Source organism: Meleagris gallopavo, chromosome 4 (genome assembly GCF_000146605.3).
Source record: "Meleagris gallopavo isolate NT-WF06-2002-E0010 breed Aviagen turkey brand Nicholas breeding stock chromosome 4, Turkey_5.1, whole genome shotgun sequence".
Classification (NCBI taxonomy): domain Eukaryota; kingdom Metazoa; phylum Chordata; class Aves; order Galliformes; family Phasianidae; genus Meleagris; species Meleagris gallopavo.
The window spans coordinates 23,241,161-23,249,281 of record NC_015014.2 but is presented as its reverse complement, the minus strand read 5'-3'; positions in this window follow the sequence as shown (position 1 = coordinate 23,249,281).

Sequence of the window (8,121 nt, the reverse complement as noted above, 5' to 3'; positions counted from 1 at the left end):
TTTTGTAGGCAGAAGTCTCCCCTGACTTCTAACTGAATTCATGGCAACAATTTTGTGTTAATAATTGAAACTCCACTTGACTGTTTGTCAGATAAATGTTTAAATGTGGTATGAGCTGATACCTGGGCAACATATAACAATTAACTTGCCATAGACCTGTTTAATTCTTTTGATAATGTTTTCACAAAATGCAGTTGCTGTATGTTAAAAATATGAATTTTATATGTAGCATTAATAACTCGCAATTTTAGCTACAGACACTAGTTATTAGGGATGACTTGATTTGCTTGACTGTGCTCACCCTTTCTGGAGGGGAACAGATTTCTAGCAGTCCCAAATGTTAGCAGCAGTACGCTCACTGAACAGAATGGGAATAGAGCAACAAGAAGGAGTTGTCCACACCAGCGGTTTGGGAGGGACATAACGTGCAAATGTGTGACTTCACAGCTATTTGTATCTGTCTGCCCAAACCCACGAGCAGGAATCTTTCTTGTAGGCTATAAGAATCAGCTTTGAAAGGATCACCAGTGCTGTCCTTGTCTCGACAAGAGCCCGTTCATCTACCACCTGCTGCACCTCTTCCCATACCAAAGGATTTGGCTCCTTAAAATTCATCTTCCCCTTTCTCACAGTGGCCTCTTTGTGACTGTAGTGAAAGTCACTCAGGACACTCATCAGATTTTTCCTTTATTTAAATGGCTAACCCATGTTTAAAGATTCCTTTAAAATACCTACCATTTTCATGCTGGCCTCTAGCCTGCTGGAATTCCTACCCTTTTACTTTAAAACGACTTTTTAATTAAAAGGAAAGTATAGGAGAAGTAAAATCAAATTGACAATGCTATAAAAACATTTTTATATGATTAGGTAATTTTAAATATTTCTACAAGTAAACATTTCTAAGATTTCGGTAATTTTCTTCCCTTTTTGTGGTATTTATTTTTTCTATAAGCTGTTTGCATAAAGATTATTTTTAATTGTCCAGTGATAAAAGCTGCAACAGAAAAGTCCACATCTGCTTCAACAGCAGACATATAAAACCTGTGTGACAAACACCATCATTAAACAATCTGATTTTCTTGTTGGGAGGGTTTAATGCAGTTGGGTGTAGTATTAAAACGTAGAATTTGATAGTGCGTCTTAAAGTTTTAATGATGTGTTCATGAATATAAAACATGCTTCCACCAGTGACTTTATGACTTCTCCTCTGCATAATTAGTGGTATCTGTTTTATGAGCTTACTGTTGTTGCCTTGATCCCATGAAAATGTGAAACCACTGTAATAATTTACACCATTCCATAGCTTTAAAGATACAAGCTGGGATTCCTTCCTCTTCTCCCCTTCCATATTCCTTGGCTTTTCATACCAAAGAAGAACTTTAAGTGGCCTTCATGAAAACTGGGAGAGAAACTCAAAGACAATGTTTAAGTAGTTGTAATATCATTGTTCTTGTTGCCTCAGGTTAAATCTGCCTTGCTTAATTCTGTTGAAGGATGAGACAAGTTTCTCACCCCAAAGTTGGTAAATGTACATTAATTCATTTGTAGAAGTTTTTTTAAACAAGTAAGTTAGTTAACAGTTTTAGTGTCCAAGATAAAAGGCAAGTAATTTCAAGTGAAAAAATAATTATTCAGATAATAATGATTCTGTGATCACAATTAGCTAAGTTCTGAACTATCATTTATTACAATGTCACCATTTTTCCTCCTCTAGACTTCAGAAAAGCACCAGACCCACACAAATAAAATGTCACTTGATTTATCAGATGAAATGCAGAATTTACTCACAAACCTAGACCAAATATTGGCAAGAACAGCAGTAGAGGTTCTGTTGCTTCCTTGTATCTTTGGTTTCACATTTGTAAATCAAAGATGGCACTGGTTAAAAAACAGCACTTTCTTGTGGCATTTTACAGGCATGACTAATTATTCCTCCTTAATTCAGAGAAGATAGTGAGGGAGTGAGCAATATTTTCTGATACATATTCTACATGAATACACGTGCTCCTGTAGGTTACTCTAATGCCAAGAAGTTGCCCTTGCCTCTGCTTTGTGCAAGAGCCAGCCTCAGCCTGATCCTTAGTTGCCTCCCTTCAGAATTTAGACAACAAAACAAAGGGAAAAAAATGAAAGTGCTTTGACCACTATGAAGCAAAGACAGATTTTATACTTTCAGACAAAAAAGGAGAGTTTCTAGGAAGCAGTATGATAGGCATTCACCGCCCCTTCCCCCCACCCCCCAAAAAAGCTGAAAATAGACAAGACATCTAGTGATAGTTTGGTAACGCTCTTTGCTACAATTCATAATGGTTATTTCCAGTTAAACATCTCTTGCCAATAAATATAGCCAATAGACACAGAGGTATGAGGCTGTGCTCAATGGAAATAGCTCTTTCTGTGAAATACATGAAGCAATAAATAAGTAAACGAATAAATAAATAAATAAATATGTGGATTATTTTCATTTTCCAACAACCGAATTTTCTTCTACAGAACACTATTTTGGTCTCTTAATGTAATTGAGAAGTTATCATTTATATCTGAGAGGTATAAATGGAGAAACATCACTTTCATGGGTGCCATTGGAACAAGTAGCACTTCCTATCATTCTCTAGAATCATTCCTTTGGTTGAGATATGATTCATCCAGCTCCTGAAAAGAAACATTACATAGCCAGAAAAAAATTGGCAACAAAAAGAATTTGGGCACAAGGAATGTGGATTATCATGCTTGTGCAGCAACACAGAGTTATAAACAGACATGGACAAAATGATCCATAATTTTGAAATCATGAAAAATCCCACAAAATGTGATATTTCAAAGTTTCTTGGGACTTAGGATGAAAACAATATCAGTATATCAGAACACCTCTAGGGACCAAAATCTCACCATCACTCAGATCTAATGAAAACAGGAATCTAAGATCTGCTTATCTCAGCTCTTCCCACTTGATAAACATCAAGCAGTCTGGGCTGAAAGATCCCTGCTTCTAACTGCCTTTCAAAGAGTCTGCTTCAGAAGGTCTTATCTCACCCTGCTATTACTCCCTGCAGTATGGTTGGGTAGAGGGAACTCTGATTTAATTCAGTCCCTTCACTACCGGTTAAAGAGTTAAATTAATCTCGTATTTGGCTCTCAAATACAGTTCCAGTTTTGCACTCCCTACTTGAATTTTACTGGATTTTCTTCTAAAGAACATTTCTTTGTTGCTTATTTCAGTGGGAGGTTATCTCTTCCCTTTGAAGGTTATATTGTGATTGGCAGAGGGTCAGGAAACTTCAGTCACATTGGCCTGTTACGGAAATACTTTTAAAAATAAATGTGAAAGACAAATGCTAAGTAAAGAGACTCCTTAATCAGCAACAGTTCCATAAGGCTTCAGGCTAAGTGAGGTATTCACAAATGTTTTGTTTACACAGCCTATGACTATAGACAATGGGAGATTTTCTGTTGACTTTGATAGTCATACTTAAGATGTATAAGAGATTCTTGCTCTGCTGGCAGGATGTTCACAAAACAACAGCCTCAAAAACAAGTATGCTATATGGCTACTGTGAAGATAGCGTGTAGATTAGCAGACTTCTGTCATTAGACAGTGCTGATGAATTCTCCTGTTTTGCTTCATGCCCATTCAACTTGTGCTAAAATAAAGAAATAGACACGTTAATATATGTCAGAATCAACAAGGTTAGAAAAGTAGCATTTGAAATATATTCTCACGTTACAGAAGAGCTGGGACTTCTAATATTCTAATACACTCTAAAATATGATAATTTCTAACTTTCTAATTCTTTGGTTCATTTTTACTTAAGCATACTGAAAAAAAGTCCAAGACAGAAACAAAAAGATGAAAATTAATTATGATGTATAATCCAAAGCAGATATACTTTTGTTTCAAAGTACATTACACTTTCTGATGTGCAGCTGCAAATCCAAGTGAACAGTATTAGAAGCATTATTCATGATCACAAAACTAACTAAGAGCCTATTCTTTCTGGATAAATCCATTTTACATTCATTAGTAGCAAAGGGCGTTGCCTGTAGCCAGCAGAAGCGTGTGGATCCTCTGGATTTAAAGATCGAGCTCTCCTTATTTGATGTAACTGACCTCAATAGCCATTTTTGCAGGGAGCCCAATTAGCAGCTGTTTGTAACGTATCGTACCATATGTGCTGGATCTCATCAGCACAAGTGAGAGCTTAAAGATGAAGGGTCAGACTTAACTGTTTGTCATTTTTATAAAAATAACTTTTCTTTAGGCATGTTATAAGAAAAATGTTAGCAAACACCAGAATAGCATAAGTTAAGTACCCAGTGGCTCATGTATTTTACTTCCAGTAGATTTTACAGGATATTTCATATACTTCACTGTTCTGCCTTATATCCCTACTCCCCTCTGCCACTATCAGGTATGGTTAGTGCAACCATTGCTACCAGGAAATCTTCGGTTCCCTTTTCTGCCTGAACAGTGTTTTGAGATGTGCTTAATCCTGAGTCATAAACACAAACCTCCACAAAGCATAGGTCTGTTACCAAGTTATGATTTGCTTGGCAGCAAAATGAGAAAAGAAACACTTATTTTTTGTTTCATCCACTTACTCTCTTAATTTCAGCTCCAATTTATTGCCTCCCCAGTTGTGCCAGTGCCACTGTTTATGTGGCTGTGCTCTAGGTCAGACTAGCAGAGTGGTATTTTTTGTAGGTTACAAAAGACCTACAAAAAAAGAAACAGCAGTAATTTTTCCTTTCATTGACTGTCACATTTTTCATGTATTTGTTAACTGGACAATAGCTTTGAAAATTATTCCTTTGGAAATGTTTCCATTTTTTTGTAGCTACATTTCCATTTCATACTTGCAGTTAATAGAATAACTTATTTTTCTCATTGCATTCCATATTTTGGGGATTGTAAGTAAAGGAATAACACAAGGGCAAAATTCCAGCAGGATCTAAAGGAGAAGTCTGAGAGTCTTATTGGATTTGGCCAAATCTGTAAGTGTAGAAGACAAGCAGTGGTACTGACCTTCAGCTTCCACTAGGGACAGCTGAGGAGTCTCCCACTGGCTGGAGAGGTAGATTGCTGCCTTCCACCAGCTGCGCAAGCCCAGCTGCTGGCATCACTGGGTACTCAGCAACAGACTTAGGCTCGATCCTTCACTTATTAAAGAAACATGTCATTCTGTGGGATAAACTTTCAGCTCTTCCATAAGTGATATAGGAAATTTCTGCATTCCAAGCAAGATATAAAGCTTCCAAAAACACATAAAAATTTAGTACTAAGATAGAGATCACCTATTTGTGATCAAAACCACAGTGTGCTAATTCTTATTGTGTTCCACTTATTCTGTCCTGCTGCTTTCTCAGTAGGTCATTAAGATTCGCAGATGTTAATGTTAGCAAACACCAGAATAGCATAAGTTAAGTACCCAGTGGCTCATGTATTTTACTTCCAGTAGTCAAAAGTAAGGAATTGCTGGAGTGCCCATAGTGTCATACTTGCAGTACTCTTAACTTGGATGAGATTTGCCTGGAATAAGGATGAGGACAAGACGTTAAGCTTCTCATTCAAAATGAATCTACTAAGTTGGCTATAGAGCTGTTCTGGCAAACTGGACATTTCATCACATACTTAAGACTTTCTGAAGGCAAGAAAAGTCTGAGCGACTAAATAGAAGATTCTGGCAGTGTGTGGACATGAATGGAAAACAAGACTGTGGTCCCATGCAGGAGTGATGACACAGCAATAAGGCCCAAAGCCCAAAGAGCAGGCCTGGAGCCTTGTCTGAAGGCAAGAAGTATGAAAAGAAGGCAAATAAATACAACTTTCAGCAGAAGCATGTCACCTTAAAGAATGTAGTCACTTTCTTCAGAAGGTTGTACAGGGCAAAAAATAGCTTAAGTTATAAATCCAGTCCCATACAAAATTAGAGGGATGAAGAGGATTGATATACCTGTCTCCTATAATTTCTTCCTGAAAGCTAGATTGTTGCTGGCTCACATGTAGGACTCATGACATGAGAAAGCAGCAGGATTTGTGTTGTAAAGGAACAGTCTGAAAAAATACCCAGTGGACGTATAAGCTCCTTTTTTTATGTGACGCTCTACAAGCAGATCTGAATAAAGGGACTTTGACACAACAAAGAGACTAGATTCATTGTAAAAATGTTTCCCTTCTGAAAGTGCTCTTTTTTTTTCCATCATTACTGATTGAGTACCATGAAGCAAGAAATATGTGGAGAAATATTAGATGATAATTTAACTCAAGATTAATCGAGAGAGATTTGAAGTCACTGACTGCAATTTTGCATGAAGCAGCTGAATATAGAGAGCCCTACCTTCTTCAGATTGTCTGTTATTAAGGAATTTGACCACTATAAAGTACTTTGAACTCTGTGAAACTCAGTCACAAAGAACTGAGAGCTGTACACAGAATAAAGAGAGAAACTGAGGCACAGAGGAAGACTGACTCTCATTATAATGCTTGTATTCCTGCTTTTTCAGTAATTATTAATAGAGACGGCATTAACATCAATATTTATAGTCCTTTTACCAGAATCTGAAAGTCCTTCATAAATTTTAGAACCTTAGAATTTGTGAAACAAAAATATTTTGAATACTGTCTGAGACATTTGGGCAGGATTGTGACAATCACCTGTAGATTTTGGTATCTTCATGGATAAATTTAGCTCCATCACTTTAAACTGTGATCAGGATCCTGCCTGCTGGTAGCTATGGAGTATTGCATTTGCTTCCTTCCCAAACAGCCTCAAGGTTTTATTTACTCAGCTCTATTTTCTCCTCTTTTTGAGCAATTAGCAATTAAGCAATTATTCACAGAACAAACTATTTCAGACAAATGGTTTCAAAGCTAACATGCACTTGCGCATTTGAGGTAGGAGAAAGGGGAAGAACAGGTAAGTTGCTCACAACTTAGAAATATTATATTTAATTGTAGTTCCAGTATAAGCTCTATGTTGTTTGTAAGGTAGTTAGATTAAAAGCAAAAGTGGCACGCTAGACCTAAATTCAAAGCATCATTAAAAAAACAGAAAGCTCATTTCAAAGATTGTTCATAACCATAGAGGAGCCGTCAGTTCAGTATGTGTTTTAAAAGTTCTGATTCATAACACATGACAACTGACAATTTCTATTAATATCATAATAGTATTATCAGAGTATATAAATATAGGCTTCCCAATTAATCTGGTGTGAAGGCATGTTTATCTCATTACGCATCCCAGGCAGCTCTTGCAATGCCAGACATTCAGAGCATCTCAATAAACAAGTAGCAGATACTTGTCGGAGGCAGCCTTTGAAACCTTCATGACAACCTTGGTTCACCCAGTTGTTTGTAAAAGCCTGGATCAGTTTGCATGAGTTTCTTCACTCATGCTTAGGGAGAGAATATGTTCAATTCCCTTATAATTTCCAGATGTCTGCAGACACAGTACCCAGTCTTTGCCCTGTTGCAGCCTCTCTGACTGAAAAACTAAGAAAAACTTTCTAACCTATACGAGAAAGACATCATAATTTTTGCTTGTTCAAAATTTTTGCTTGTGCTGTGTTTATATGTAGTATGTAGTAGTACACATTCACTATACATAAATACACATACACATATGTATACATACACTTTTTGTGTGTGTCTAAGAGAAGCAGGCTGTGCTCTGCTTCATTCTACTTTGCATTCCACAGCATTGAAATAAATTAATTCTCATTAGCATTTTAAAATAAATCTTTGTGAATACAGTTATGAGGAGTGACCCTAGCAATTACTGATGACCATAAAACATATATTCCACATATGTGGAGAAATTCATTCATCTGTTTCTCAGTTTTCTGAGTGACTGATGCTCAGAAGATGAACAGTAAGCAGACTAAGTTTCATGTGTTCCACTCAATATTCTCTACTTTTTCATTAATCTCAATAGGTTAAAGTGGGCTAGTCTGTCATGATTTGTACAGGAAGAAATATCTAATTTAAAGAAACCACTGCGCTTAACTCAGCTGACTTAAAATTATGGGACAATTTCTCCATCAGTTATACACATGCAACTTTTATCAGTTTCTGAGGAAGCATATGGCTCTAAGCTCAGCTCTCATATTTTAATTGCTGCCAAA